The sequence below is a fragment of the Paramormyrops kingsleyae genome, chromosome 13, assembly GCF_048594095.1.
Source record: "Paramormyrops kingsleyae isolate MSU_618 chromosome 13, PKINGS_0.4, whole genome shotgun sequence".
In the NCBI taxonomy this organism is placed as follows: Eukaryota; Metazoa; Chordata; class Actinopteri; order Osteoglossiformes; family Mormyridae; genus Paramormyrops; species Paramormyrops kingsleyae.
Genome location: NC_132809.1, coordinates 10,361,814 through 10,377,884, shown reverse-complemented (window position 1 = coordinate 10,377,884; position 16,071 = coordinate 10,361,814). Strand labels below are relative to the sequence as shown.

General features: G+C 42.6%; 1 protein-coding gene across 14 annotated transcripts in view; it reads left to right on the top strand.

Annotated features, from left to right (window-relative positions):
- The first annotated feature begins 623 nt into the window (after positions 1-623).
- The window catches only part of LOC111842589 (SRY-box transcription factor 6), a 154,969-nt gene continuing 139,521 nt past the window's right edge, over positions 624-16,071 (top strand). For 2 of the 14 annotated variants that reach the window (XM_072698160.1, XM_072698162.1), the window contains exon 1: positions 3,745-4,752. The gene's annotated coding sequence lies outside the window, so the exon portion shown is untranslated. Of the gene's footprint in view, positions 745-3,285; positions 3,633-3,744; positions 4,753-5,021; positions 5,480-5,832; positions 5,868-16,071 lie in introns of those variants that run through there. The other 12 variants (XM_072698164.1, XM_072698161.1, XM_072698163.1 and 9 more) reach the window with 11 other exon arrangements.

Genomic DNA, 16,071 nt, shown 5'->3' with positions numbered 1-16,071 from the left:
GTGATAAGTCAGGCCAACTCTCCAGTTATTTCTAATGGAGCAAGCATGTTATAGCACATAAATAAATAAATATTTAGAATCTAGGAACGATTATGGCGAATTCCGTTTCTTCACGTTACAATTTAAGTTTGACCCCCTCCCCCCTTTCCTCACTTCCCCCGCAAGACACAGCACACACACGCACACATAAACATATTGTCCCATAAATCACTATATCATAATCATGTGTTTATATATATATATATATATATATATATATATATATATATATATATATATATATATATATATATATATATATATATATAAAAAGAATTGTCCTTGTCTATAAAATAACATTTGCATGCAAAATCTTTTGGGGGGAAAAACTGCTTCTAAGTGCAATAGTTTATTGCCTTAAAGGAATTGTTCTTCTTGAATAATTAATCATCTCTTTGGTGTAGACATAATCTTGGGATGAAGATGTGACTCGTGGATATGATTTTCTCAGGAACAAAGGGAATGTAAAAATGAAAGACAGAAGGATATGACGAGATATAGGCTAGTAAAGGGGTATCTGTTCTGGCTACATTTCGTTCTCGCTCTCTCTCTTTTTCTCGCTCGCTTCGTCTCTCCCCCTCTCTGTTTCCCTGTCCTACTGTCTGCCCCTCGGTCCCTCTCCCTTTTCTAGCCCTCTCTCTCGCTAGCCCAGTGTGACTCTTCAGTTAACAAACAGCGTTTCCTACTGCTGCTTGCCCTGTCATTGTAAGTACTACGTTCTATTATCAGCTGAAGTTCAATGAATCGATTGTTTTCTTTTTTGTTTATCAACCGTGAAACGTGAGTTGAAGGACTTAAGGTTTGCTGTGTGTATTTCTATAAATGTGATAACGGTTTTGAAACGGTTTTGCTTGTTTAATTTACATTTTTTCACTTATGATAAAAAAATAACATGTCTTTGAATTCGAACCTTCCACCTTGACTTCTCTGATACCATTAAATTGAGAGAAAAGTTATACTTTAAGTAATTTAAAGAGGTAAACTAGTTTAACGTAGTTTCAATGTGGAGAATATATTGTTTCATTTAAATTGTTTAATAAGAGGTTGTTTCACACACTGATCTGATAATCCCTGTATAACTCAATCTGTGCGCCTGTATTCGCTGAAATAAACATGAAGAATATGTTGTAAAAGCTATGCTTACCTTCATGGTTCTCGGATGGGCTGGTGTTTGAGTAGTGGAATGTACATGCAAATAAAAGAATACATCTAATGGAATTGTCGGTCTAATAGGGCGCTGTCATAGTAGGGAGTCAACGTCAATATATATGCCAATTAAATTATTCTGTCTTTCCAAATTTGTACATCTGGCATTGTCATTGGCAGGCTGGGAAATGGACGAGTTCTGGATATTCAAGGAATGTACCTGAACTTTGATAGGACGTACTTTCTGCACGCGTACTGAAAAATATGTAGCGGAAATACAAATTGTACATGCGAACCTTGGATGATGCATTTATAATCCACCAGGTGTTTAACGTGTATGAGAGTTATTTTTTTATTTTTCACTTTCCAAATATAAATATGGATCTCTTAATAGTGTTTTGAGAAACTTTACGAAACTTTTTATTGTTTTATTTTATATTCCCCGGAATAATGAAATTGTTTTTACATCATCAAAAGCAACTTGATATTGTCAAACCTAAATATTAGACTGTCAAAATGGCATTAGGTGTTCGCGATCAAGCAATAAACATCGTGGTAGTAGCGTTACAATTGTGACTTGAAGCACGTACCTGAACACCTGACATCGGCCTAAATTTGACAGGTCATCTCATTCAATGAAGAGATTATTGCCTCGGGCTATTCGCCCCGAATTGTTTTTCATTATTTAATGGCATAAATTAATTAACGGTGTGTCAAGGCGAACTGATCATTTCACTAATAAAACTAAACTTTCTGCATTTGGTAAAATGCCGTAAAAACATCAAATCACTAAATGCAAAAGCGATTTCTTAAATCGTAGCGAGTAATGACACGTTTTAAAAGCTGCAAGATAGCCAATATAATATTAAAACAGCTTAAAACAGGCTTCTGTGGTGAAGTAAAGATGCAATTATAAACGTTATTTTTAGTTTTAAATTAAGCACAGATCTCGACAGAATCTCCCAAATAACAAGACGGAAACACCGAATTTTCCCTCATCTGAAAAATAGATTTGTCATTGCCTACTCACAATGTCTGGTGTGTTAACTATGTCTAACGAAGTGCGTTACATACCCGGTGCACTGAAGGTTTTTTGAAATACGATGTTTACTTTAAGTATGTACATTTTATCCATATTTATTTTTTATTCTATATTGATTTTCCAATCCTGTTTTACATAGTAAGAACCCTGTCATTTTGATTTAACTCTGGTTTAATGAAATTTATTTCCTATTTGCTTCACAGAAACGGCATTTCGGTAACTTGCTCGCCGCCATGTACCGGGTAGGGTAGCGCATACCTCCTTTACTTCTCCATGCATTCCATCCTGCGCTTCCCTACCGTTGTCAGGACAGAGGCAAGGACTCGGATTAAACTTTACCGAAGGGGTGCAATTCATCTTTTTAAGAGCTTTTTTTCGAGCACCCCACGGTCGCACGTTTCTTTAAGGATGCGCAAGTGTAAAATAAGACTGTGACTCCTTCCTAAATAAGTGCCCTTGTGACAGTGACACGAAAGGGCTGCCGCGTTTACACCTTGACAGAAGCATGTATTCCATATACCGCCTATATTACACGCAACGATATGTACCTTGATTTAAATTAGTGGCGTATACGTTGAGACGACGTTTTCTTTTGCTGTCATTTTTTGCAAATCTTCTTTTCTCGGTATGAGGTGTGTGTTTGCCCGTTAAACTTCACATTCACATTCGGCAAAATCTTCTCTTTACCGTGTCTGACCGCGGTGCAGCCTGTTTTCCAAGACGCACAAACGTGGCTTATTTTCTGTTTACTCCGACTTCACTATATTGTTGCTTGAAACAAAATACTCGTCACCAATAACTTATAAGCATACAGCTATTATAATAAGTGTTTTTCAACATTACTCTTATTTTGTTCATTCGTACTCTCTCTCGATCGCTCCTTTTAATCGTCCCCTTTTCTCTCTCTCTCTTCTTGGCTAACACTTTCCCCCTCTCTCTCACAAGACTCTTTTTTTCTCTCTCTCACTCCCCCCCCCCCCCCCCCCCCCCCCCTTTGCCTTTCTTGCCTCTCTTGTCTGGGAGGGGGAGCCCTGCCTCTTTGCCTTCCTCAGATCAATGCCCTGGCCACTCACTTTCTGATGTTGCACGACGGGAAATGCTTTGAATACTTGCGACATGGCCGCTCACATTGATTGCCAAGATTGACAGCAGTAACCATCGCCTTCACTTGTTTCCGAGAGAGGGAGAGAAATAAAATAGACAATAACAAAAGGTCCTTGCAGTTGTGACAGTTAAACTTATTTAAAACAACAGGATTCCCTCTCTATGGCCCGTGGGAACATCAGCAGACTTTAGTTTCTTTTTTGTCTACTGATATCAGTGATCATTATTTTGTAAAATATAAATACCGAAACGGGATACCGTAAGGACCAGCGTTTGTTGCTCTCCGACAGGCTACGTCAAGGTAACCACGAGTGATCTGAACCCGTTCAGTGTTTTTTTCGTCTTGTGTTTACTGTGATCTTCTTGATTTGCTTTTTTTGTTGTTGTTGTTGCTTCGTCCTGGCGCTTCGGTTGTCAGTAATCTCATTTATCCCGTTCACGCTTTCTCTTGCTTCAGCACCCTGTTGACATGTAGATGGGGGGACGCGACCGAAAGGACACATATTGTTCAGCGAAGTGCAATTCAGTTTTAGGAGTCGCGTTTGTCTTTTTTATTTATTTATTTCGCGCGGGACGTGAGGATCACAAACAACAGGAGCAACTCGTCTCATTCAGAGCGCGTGTCTCGTCCTGCTTTATCCGAAATACGCGCCGCTGATGTTTTATTTCATTTAACGTGACAATGCTACTTTTATTCAGGTGGACAGAAGTTGAATCCATGTGCTCGCTGCGTGATTTTACATGCTGCTAATTGTGGGGATTTCGCTTGTGTTCCCTTTAGTCGCATGCGCAGGCTGAGCAGGCGCAGTTTCCCCCAGCGTGAAAATACTTCTGCAGCCGAAACAGGCGTTGTTATGCGCACACTTTCCGGCTGCGTTTGCGGCGTCCCGATCGGCATTAACAGTCTTAATGAAGTTGGCATTGCGGCTCCGCGCACTGGCTGCTCCCGTACGTGTAGCGCACAAGTGGGAAGCAGTTTCACTTTTGTCCACAAAGCGGTACTATTCGTTGACAATGACGTGCGTGTGGCTCGGTACCCCCACTCCAGCTCTGAAGGATCTGGGGATTTTAAAAAAAGTTTCTTTGAAGTTGAGAGTGTGTTGTGTCTTTATTTAGAATGCCTTGCTTTAACACGACCGGCAATATATAGATACTAGACCTAGCTTTGGGAGGATATATTTAATAATCACAAAAGGGGCATCCTGTTCTCCCTGTCGTAATAGCTTGGGAATTCTCTGCGACTTAACTTTCGCTGGAGGTCACGCCAATTGACCTGAAAAGAATGCATAAGCCATAAATTAAAATAAACCCCTCATCTTGAAGTCCGATCCATTTAGAGACAATACACAACCTGGACAAACCAGGCTTCGTTTACAAGCGGACAAAACGGCGCACGGTGCTGGGACGAAGGAGCTCCACAAGTGAGTAGCCCACTAATTTCCAATAGAATTCTTTGATAGCATTTTGCTACTGCAGTCGGAAACGAGTGAAATGAGTAATTTTTAAAACATCCATCCATGCAATTTCTATCCACTTATCCTGATCAGTGTCGCGGGTAATATTTATAAAAACTGAAAAATAAAATGCTTTGAAATTCTGCCTATAAACATGCGAGATCGGTGTTATGTTCAGTATCACTATAGAGTTAGGCTCAGTTCAGTTATTATACAATTTTGAGTAAATATCTAATGCTGTCTTCAAAAAACAACATTTTTGTTAGTCATGCATTCATATTTTGTTTTGCATTTTGAAGTTTAGTGTTTCGCTATTTATTTAAAAAATACACGCGGCGGAAATAGGCTGTATCATATTAATTATATTTTAGAGATAAGCTGAAGTAGAGAGTATATTCCGAGAAACGTCTGAGGCGCTTGAATGACGATTTGTTGTATCAAGGCTTTAATGGGAGAGAAAGGAGCGCAGCGTGGGTCAACTTCGCCTGGAGACCGGCGATAACTCATCATTTCAGGGTGTTCCCCTAAATTACACCAGGCACTCATTTTAGATAAAACGTTAACTGGAGCACTGCATGAATAGCAGTAGTATTTTAATAAGAAACCATATTTATGGAGAACTTTAATACGTGAACAAACTATTTTAAAAGCGACGGAAGATTAAAAGCAAATTACATTCATTACTAACAGTCGGGTAAATATTAAAAAAAATCTGGCTGAAAAAATACTGGCTATGTAATATATGTTCTGCTATTGTTCTGCGTTATCTAAATCTATGCTTTTCTGCAGTTATCAGTGATCTGAATCGCGTAGCTACGCTACATATATTCCACTTATCCGAAAGAGTTTTCCCCAAAGCATTAAAAAAAGAATTACGGCTTAAGTTTCTATGTATGTTTTTTCAATTGTGTCTTTGGTGTAATAATAACTAAGCGCTCTATAATACATTCTTGTCTTAAGTGACGGGGGCTATTTGAAAGACAATCCCTTGGCTTGTTCCTCTGTTGGGGTGAAGTTGATCCGCCAATGGCATTTTGTTTTGAACAGTTGCTGTTTGCCGTGAGTGGAAGTTCCCTCATAAGGTAAGGTGGCTCGGGAGTCCAATGCAACCCCAAATGGCACATTTATAATTAGAATGCCAATTCAGCACATTGTCCTGATCGCTATACAGGGATCCACACTGTCTGAATTTCAATAGAGGCGACGTTATTCACTCTCGGCCACTTTTGCACTGCCTGCACAGGCTGATTAACTGGGGTGAGCTATATGAAGCTAATGGGCGATTGTTTCAACTCCTGTTTTAAAAGCAGAATAGCACCCAGTCTTTCATGTTCTTTCAAATAGGCTCATTCAAAAAATATTTTGTATAAATTACAATATAAATACCCCACTGTCGTCTCAAGGAGAAAGATCCCTATTTGTTTTAAAAATATCTAGAAACGTAATTGTAGACCGGTAAAAAAAAAAACAAGATTTGACGTATTTAAATAAATTAATTGCCCTTTCCACTTAAGGGGCGTGCCTCGAATTTTGAAACGGAATATTAAAATTTAATATAGCGCCACACTGTAAAAAGAAAACGCGCCTGGTATTTTCCCCCTGAACTTTAAAAGCACTTACACTCCGACTGATTATGAAACATTCCTTAGAAATACGGTGCGCTTGCGTTACCTACTTCACTTCCTTTTATGAATCTTGAATGGAGACGTGTTTTCGTTCATTTTTTGTGGTTTGTCATTAATTCGGCTTCATGGATTAATTCGTGCGATTATATTGATACGGTTGCATTATCTGCGTTTGTGACGTTTCGGAGCTTGAGGCCGTGTGGAAGTAAAACGCATTCCTTAACTGGATGGGGAGTATAAAATCTTAATCGGGGGGTCTGTGTTTCGGAGATTTGGGGGAATCTTTTGGCATAGTGAGCTTGCTAGTTCCACTGCCTGAACTCATGCGCGGTGGGTGACTAGTAGGCTACCGTTTTCAAAACTGCTTTTCCGAGTGAGGTTCACGGTCTCTCCTTCAAATACATCAATTATTTTAGCGCTATACAAATATGATTTGATGCTTGGCATGACGAAACGTTAATTTATTTAACAGATTGCTAGGTTTAACAAATTTAATAATAATAGCAATCTTATATGGCGTTATTATATGGCAGTACACTATTAAATTGCACAGGCCTATTATACCGACTTTGTTGAGAGAATTGCCTTGGCTAATACATTTTGAATGTCAACATATATTTGATGTTTTTATCTTTACATCAAAATACATATGTGCTTTAATTGAAGCTAAAAGTTTCAGTTATTTCTGTTTCTGTGAAGCCTTTTTTTCCTCCTCAGGAATACATAGCCTAAGCTCTGCCTCATTTTTTTCACCAATGTCGTAGTATACTATGAAATAAAAGACCCTGGAGATCACAGCTGAATTCACCTGTTGTATTGTCATTTGCCACATAATGATTTTTTTCTGACATGTGCTCCCGTAATAATATCTAGGGCAAGTGAATTCTGGAGAATGTGAACAGTGTCATTGTTGCATTTAATGTTAGTTTACTATGTCGCTTTGCTGCATCGGTGCATGTAGCGACGATTACCATGAGAAGGAGAGTGTTTCTTGACCAGCCTGTATTGACGTTTTTTCTTTCTTTAACTATGTGGTATTTTGTAAATCAGTCATGACACTGGCATTGTCCTGTGGGGGCATACAGTGGCTTATATTAATGTTTGAATTCCGATGTATTCTCTGGGGACGTCAGTGCCTGAAGTTAGTAGATTTTACTGTAAATCTAAATTGTAGGATTCAAATGGTACTTAAATAATTGTTTCTGACTAATGGGTTAATTATTCTTCAATTACATTTATTGAAAGCCATTTCAAAGACCAGTTTAGCCTTTCCTGTGATAATTAGGAATTAGGAGTTTTGGCATTTTATAGGAAAACTCATAGAGTTAATATGCTTTCTGTATAATGTATTTGCTTGTGCTGTACCAATAATACCATTATTATTATTATTATTATTATTATTATTATTATTATTATTATTGTTGTTGGTGGTGGTGGCTATTAGACAACAAGAATAATAATTTGTGTGGTGTCAGTCATTTAGCACTTGCATATGGTAAATTTATAAAATATAGAACAGCAGAATGCAACTGTATTTTTAAGATCTATGTGTAGCATTGCTTAAAAAAAACTGATGATATATTGAAAAATATGACCTCAATATATGAGTGGCTGAGTGAAAGTCATATTTGGAAACATGTCTGTTGATCTTATATCAAGTGTTAAAACATGACTGGCTCTACTGTTTGTCTTGCACTGAACATCCTTTTTTAGGTTATGCCCGTAGGAACAAAACAGCTTTGGGATAGTGATTGACAAAGGTGATGAGGCCTTGCTGTGTCTGTAGGCCCGGTGCCTCTAATCAGCAGCTGTGTTTCTGCAGAATTCAGCCGACTGGCTGTACTGTTACTGCACTTGTCCGCGCGGCGCTTTCTAGAACTTGGAGACAAATGAAGTGGAAAGCCAGACTGGATTTTGGAAACCCACTTCTCATCCGTTGTTTTTTTTTTCTGAATAAATGTGGTTCTGCCAGAATCGCATTATGTGCCGTGCGATAACGGAGAGCAGGATCGCGGGAGTGGCGTGGAGTCCACGTTCTTGCTTTGCATTGCGTTTTGGCCCCAAGCACTTTCCAGTCATGCTAAAAAGCACATGTATCCTGTCCTAGAACTTTCCCTCATTCCGGAATTTGAGAATTGTGACATGAACCTACAGATATGAGCAGGATCAAGATAATAAATTAGGAAAAACCAGGGAGTGTTAATACAAAATGTACCACTGGTGCAGCAACAGAAAGGTGTGAATGCAGCACGTACAGGTTTTTGGCAGCTCGAACCCTTTGAGCTGTAGAGATACCTTGGCTAAATCTGCAAATTTGTATACAAGGGGCATACTCACCAGTGTGAGATTCAGAGTAAAACACTCAATCCAGCATTAATATTCCCCCCGACCCCTCCTTTTCTAGACGGAAGGTATCTCTAAATTCTTCTATAAATGTGATGTGGATCACTATGGGAAAAAAAAAATGACACTTGCTATCATTTACTGGAGTATGGCTGCCAGAGCTGACCCGTCAGCGGCATGGATGAATTAGCAAAATCGTAAGGATTCTGATCCACAGCCGTACTTCCCCCCCCGGCGCTTTTGTGACGTGAGAGCATCGCCGGGAAGCCGCAGCCTCCAGTTGGGCCGGAGAACCACGGCGCCCGCACTCGCCGGTTAGTGCTGCTTTGGATAGCGCTCGCTCCCTCCTCGCGTTGGGGGGGGGGGGGGGGGGGGCTTCTCTGGCACAAACAGACTCAACAGATTCCTGATGATAAAAAAAGATGAGAGGAGATAAACAACAGCAGGTCGGGTAAAGTTAGAGGTAGGGCAGCAGTGAGGGAGGATTGCGGAGGGAAGTAAATATGAAAGCACATGTTGTGACATCTGTCTTTATTAGTGTTAGCTAATTTGCCGCGGAATATTTCAACAATGATCAAAACCGATGGCAACATGTTTATCAGGACCCTTTCTTTTATAGTGATCTGAGCAACCCCCCCCCCCCCCCTCAAGTTTGCGTTACGATGTATTATTTACTCGGAGAAGCATTTTTCATTTCGGGGTCTCTCCCAGTCTCCTTATTGTGTGTGTCCTGCGTTTCGTCTTGGCCTGACATACTCTCTGTTCAAACATGCCATTTGCCATTCTGCCAATTATCTTTGCATAATTAAGTCCATTATTGGCGTTGGATATGTCCGTTTTGTAGATTACTTCTGAGATCAAGAAGGTCTGGGTGTAATTTAAAAATATGAGTATTGTTTCTTTGAATCACATATGTGTGATTTCATAGGGTCAGTAAGGGAAAATGAGACCTCTTTTCATCTGTTATTGGGAGATTGTGCTAAATTGGTTTTATGGCAATTATTGGGAACATTTGGCAGATGAGAGAGTTTTTTTTCTCCTGCCTGTGAGATACTGCTATCACAGCCACTTCCTGATCTCAAACCCAACAAATGTTTCAAATTTTCCTCAGCTTAACACGCCCTGCAAAAAAAAACATGGGGTGCTCTTTTCTGAATGTGAATAAACTGTGATTAAACTGCATTTCAGACCAGTTCTCCCAATACGCTGCCGGCATGTTGCTAGGGAAACACAGAAGCCCCTGAGTCGCAGAGCCATTGTCACCCCAAAGTGTAACTTCACCCTGAAATATCGACCGGGTCACTGGCTCCTGGCTTCTGCTGTGAGCCGTACTGGTGCTGGCGACATCACACCATGGCTGCAAACGGGGATAAATTCAGTGGCTCTGCTGGACAGGGACCGAAGTCATTTTTAAATTACTGTGGATAAATAAGTAAATTGACTAATGGACTTGTACAAATAGACATTTAACTTTAGTCTTAAGTATTTCTTTCCACATCGTAAGTACAAATTAGCCACCCTATACTTATATGTGGCTTAACATCACTCCCAAATTGCAGTCTTGCTGTTGAAAAAAGAGACTGAATTTACAGCACACAAGGACGTGTAACATAGCAATACAGTCTGGCATACAGTCTTTTAACCGCAGTGTAAGCTCAAATGATTTGTTTCTTTTTCAGGGCATTCATTGTTTTTTTCCTTTATAACCTTGGAACCAGATTTCTCCTCTTCTAAGAATAGATAATTGAACATACATTTTTCATTCTTCTGCTTTCACTTCATAAAGGGAGTGTGTAACCTTTTGACGGCGCTGAAAGGTCTCACCTGCGCCCCGCCGCTCGCCGGAGCGCACAGCGGACCGGTCGTAGTGAGCGCGTCCACTTGGCTCTCAGCGGAGCCGCATTAGCGGCACCTTTTAAGGGCGCCGGCGTCATTTTATTCGGGCTTACGGGCACACGGAGCGCAAATTTTCTCTCAAGTTCGCCGCAACCTGCTGATTCCAAGAACAGTTTGTGAAATCTTCTAAAGGGATATGCTTTATAACGTTATTTAAATAAAGCACAAAATATATAATACACAAAATGTCATGCATTCACTTATTAAAAACAACGTGTCGTTAATTTCTGTAAGCGTGACTAACATGTGAAGATACAGGATATCGCTGAATGATTTTTTTATTTTTTTATTCCTGCCTTGTCTAAATCTCGGACGTCGGACGTAACGGCGCTCCCCATGCATTTTCTGGCACAGGTCCGATTCAAGCGGGGGTTTCTGCATGGACACCCCGGTCGGGAGGGAGAGTCGCGAGCCGGCCGCGAGGCCTCCGCCGCGAGCGGGAGGGCGACGGGGGCTATTTCCATATCAAAGGCAGCCGGCGGCCCGCCGCGCAGTAATTAAGCCGCGGCGGCACAGGCGAGAGCCGTGCGCGCGCGGGGGTGCGGTCGGCATCCCGGGAGGCGTGCACGTGGTCGAGCCCTGCACGCTTCTCCAAATACACTTGTAATTTTGCATAAATGTTTATGTCGGTCCACACTCTTGTGTGGAGAGTCTGTCTCCTGGCCAAAACCCTTTCAAGACCAAGTTAGTTTTCTTTAGCAAACCGTTCATTGTGGCTTTTTTTTTTTTTGTTCCCTTTTTGTGATTTTTTTTTCAAACCATGTTACCCTGCTTTCATATAATATGCATAAAGTGTAAGTAATGCCAATGATAATAATAATAATAATTACTATTATTAACAATTGAAATTAACTAGCTTTCCTATCCTCTGGTGCTAAATTACATTAGTGGATTAATTTTATTTGACTTTGTTGTGGAAAACCACAGATGGGCTGGAAGGCTTTTGTTGAACCTGCGCTGAGTCCTTTGTTAGGCCAGTCCATATGGATTTCTCAGGCTCCAAGGGCGTGACCCCGGGGCTTGTCGGCCAATAGCGAACAAGGTGACCATCGTGTGGCCTCGTGTTCTCGTAGACACAGCTCGTTGGGGAGCCCAGACCTACCCAGTTGTTCTCGAGCCGCTGTTCCCTCGGGCTGGGGGGCTGCCAAGAAATACCGTGCCGAAAGCTGATGCCTGCTTCTTAAAGCGCACTGACGTCCTGCCACCTTTGGGCCCGCGAGGCACGCTGTGACTGCTGCAGCTGCTGGCTACACTGGAGCTCGGCAGAATGTTTCAGAGCTGTGATTAAGCAGTAGAGTGCATGAGGGCTAGTGGCCACATCAACACCACCTCAAATCATGGCGTTTAACTTTGACTGGCCCCATAAATCAGAAGAGCGTTTGTTTTTTTGCAGACACAATAAATAATGTCGGAAGATTTTTTTTTTGAAGGAAAGGACCGTAGGCTTTAATGTATTGTTTATGGAGACAACCCTGTCAGGCAGTGAGTAGGGTTACCCAAAGGTGGTAGCGAATTGGAAGGTAGGTAGATTGCATGACCTTTTTGTCATGTTCGATTGGTATTGTTTAGTGCATAAAAATACCATCCATCCATCTTCTGTAACCTCTTGTCCTATTCAGGGTTGCCCAGTGCCAGTCCCAGAGGCAGGGATGGGGTTCCAGCCCATTACAGGGCACACTTAGAGTCACTCACACATGCACACCAGTGGGCAGTTTGGCAAGTTCAGTGAACCTCAGCATGTTTGTGGACTGTGGGGATCAACCAGAGTACCTGAAGGAAAACCCATAACAACACGTGGAGAACATGCACACTTCACACACATGGAGTCATGGCAGAGACTCGAACCCTGGTCCCCAAAGTGTGAGGCAACAGTGCCAACTACTGTACCACTCTGCTGCCTTGCATAAAAATGCCATTAATAATAATATTTCCTATACACCATACCAGTGAAAAGGTTGGCGGTAGTAATTTTTTGTCACAGCTAATTGTTACTCAGGATTGCTGTTCTCTCTGGGAGGACATCAGGTGTCCCAATAAGGTAGAGAAATTACAGGGTACTTCACTGGGGGGGGGGGTCTTTAGTCCTGATGCTTTGAGTTCCACCCTTGATGCTTTGACCCCTTCAACCCTTTGGTCTACGTCAAGAGTCCCATAAAGTTACAGTTTGTCCCTGATGGATGGTGAGGAAACGTCAGACTTATGATGTCTTGATAGTTGGATTTCTGCTCCCTCTCCCAGTCGGTGCCTTAACATTTCCCAACCTCTTCCACTGCAAAACTGTCATCATATGATAGATCACAAACTTTACTGCCCGTAGAAATGGCTCAGGGTCACTAATTGATATAACATGATTTGGCACTAGGATTTACAAGGCAACAGCAGCACTCAGAATCCTGTCCATCACCTGGCTGCTGGCTATTTACTGATTCCAAATGAGCTGTTTTTCAGCGCTAAATCCCCCCAATTTAACACAAACATAAATCTGCGATAAATGGATAATGCAGCACAATAGAGTCACAGTGACCCAAAAATACCAGACACTGATCTCTTCATTCCTGTAGTTGGTTTGTGCCCATTATATGAGTCCATCTAAGTCTAACTTGGAAAAAATATAAGTATGCATTAAGGAGCAGGCAGGAAAGCGGAGTGCCGAGACACACTGGCTCTTATGTAGCCAAGCTGCTGATGTGGGTCTCTGCCCCCCTCCCCCCCAAAGCACTCTGTCCCCTCTGAATGCCCGACCTCAGTATAAGTTTTGCCCTTCCATCAGGTGTGGTCGCGCCGTTTTATGACAGAGCCCCCCTCCCCACCCAACAAGGTGGTCGGAGGTTAGCATTGGGTCTCCTCACTGGAATTCTCAGAGATGGAACGCTGATGGTTTCTGCACGTGGGGAGGGGGCCGAGACGGGCAAGGGGGTGGGGGTGGGGGTGGGGGGGGGGGGCAGCTTACAGTGAGGAAGGAGGGAGAGAGACATAAAGACAAGCAGGGTTCAGAGTGCGAGAGCTTGTGGATCCAGTGTCTGGATCCACAAGGGGGAAGGAAAAGTCTCGTTTTATTACGGATCTTTGCATGGCACTGGACTGTAAACAGGGAGAACCATGCTGTCTGTATGCATAGAACTGACACCAATTATAGTACAGTAAAGGAAACACCGATTGGGGGGGGGTGCAAATTTGAGAGGAATTTCCAGAAACTCTTAGGACCATCGCGGAGACGGGTGTAATATTTAAATGAGTTTTTTTTTTCTCTTGCTGGAATTTATCATGCTGAAGTTTATCAAGGAGTGCTTAGAGAAGACATTTTGCAGACGCCGTAATCCACTGTTTGTGATTCGTCCCCCCCCCCCCTGCCTGATTCAGGTCATACAGGCAGAAGCAGACGTTTTAGCGACTGACGGAAATCGTTTAATTTGTTTTTCAGACTAGAGGCTCCTAGAGTTCAGGGCCGTCCGCAGAGTCCCAGCTTTCCCTTCAGTCCTCTGACTTTTGGATCTGTGACGGTAACAAAACGAGGCCTCTGCTTCCCCCTGGAACAGCTCCCCTGCTGCCCCCTGAAAGCGACGCTTCCTTGTTGCCCTCCAGCAGATGCCTTACTCGTTAGGGCCGTGTTGTGCGTTAAGGGTTTGAGCAGGGGGGAGGCGCTGGATTGGGGGTGCAGAAATAATCAGCGTGTCTGGCTTTTTTTTTATAAGCTTTCCAATCATGCCCTCTGAGAGCATAACGGTGCCCGTCGCCCATTCTCCTTGGCGCAGCCTTCATTTCACTTGGTGACAAAGGGCTAGAAACCGCCGCCCCCCCAGGAATGGTGAAGCGCCGTTGCACGCTCACAAGGTTAAAGGCACTGGTTACCTTGACTTCCTATGACTTCTTTGTTCTGGGGCCACTGGTGTTGTTTTTTTTTTTTATTTTACCTTTGCTCCCTCGAAACGCGGCAACGGTGGCTTATCAAAGCCTGAAAATACACCCTTTGTACCCTGTCGGACACCTCCATCTGCGCCATGAGCCCCCAGGGGGAGGGGCCAGGTTCACAGCAGCTGGGGGTAGAAGGGGAGAAAAAAAAATCCTGGGAGGTGTTAAGACAGGAAGTGCATTGGCAAACGGTTTCCTGTGTGGAAACTCGGGCCGCACAATGCCAAGTTACAGGGGGAGCGAGAAGGAAAAAATGCTGTGGGTGACGTCATGATAGTAGCTACGTCCACATATTTCTCGTGATCCAAACCCCGGCTTTTGTTTCCCGCTCTGGCGGTTACGAGGACGGGAGCAGCTTGAGGGATACGTTGGTTGGGAAAAATAAGTACAGACTGAGGGGGATGAGTGCTGGTTTTTTACATTTGCATGATTTTTGCAACCAATTTTGGTCCAAACCAATGGGTAGGATGTTCCATTTTCGGGGAGATGGGGCAGTTTGCTTACTGTGAGGCAGGCCGCAGTCATTAGGGGGAGGTGAGTGGGGATAAATGCTTACTGGTGTCGGTGTCGTTTTGTTCAGTGCCGAACACACTGGGATGTGCGCCCCCTACCAGGTGGGGGAGAGATTACCTCCATCAGCAGCAGCGAACAGTCGGGTGTCAATTGAGGTGCAGTCGCTCTAGTGCTCTTTAAGACCTCTTCATTACTTAGCTCCTGTGTCGATATATAAATAAATATACCCAAAATATATTCCACATGACAAAGCGGCACTGCCTAGCCAATACCCTGGCATCACCCAGATGGAGATATTTCTCCTTTCGGACCGTGCCAGCACATATTAACCGCAGCATTGAATAAACATCACGTAGGAAGGTAGGAAAATTTGAGCGTGGCGCTGTGACGAAAGTGGAAAGTGGAGAGAAATGAAATTAAAACTCATCCACTCTCTCATTAGTCAGTCAGAAGAAATGTCCATCTGAACGAAACAAAAGGCTTCAAGCTACAAATCGCCAAGCAAAAGCTTGTGTTTTTTTTTTCACGGTTTACTCCGAGACTGACTGCAGTTGGCTGCATTCAAAGCCATATTGTATTCAGTAATTGATAAATTTACTCATTTTCTAGCATCAAACAGTAGGTGGAATTAACCTTTGCTATTCATTCTTACATGAAATTAGAAATATTCTTCACGATTGCCCTGTAACTGAGTAGTGCATTACACAGTGTATGCCATGTCTGCTGCTGTTATTAGATACAGCCTGTAGCCTTGTTTGCATCGAGGGGACGCTAATATTTAACTGTTATCGGGAAAGTGTATCCAGTTGACCAAAGGAACTCTCCTGGGTCACTGAGTCTGCCCAGTTCCTGAATGCGGCAGATGACTGAGGGACAGCTAACACCTACTGATTGTACAGTAGTCAAAAATCTGAAAGAAGTATGATATCATTTCACTCCAGGGCCCTTCGTGATCTGAGGATGTTCAGAGTAAATTAGTAGAACTGATTTGTTTGAGCAT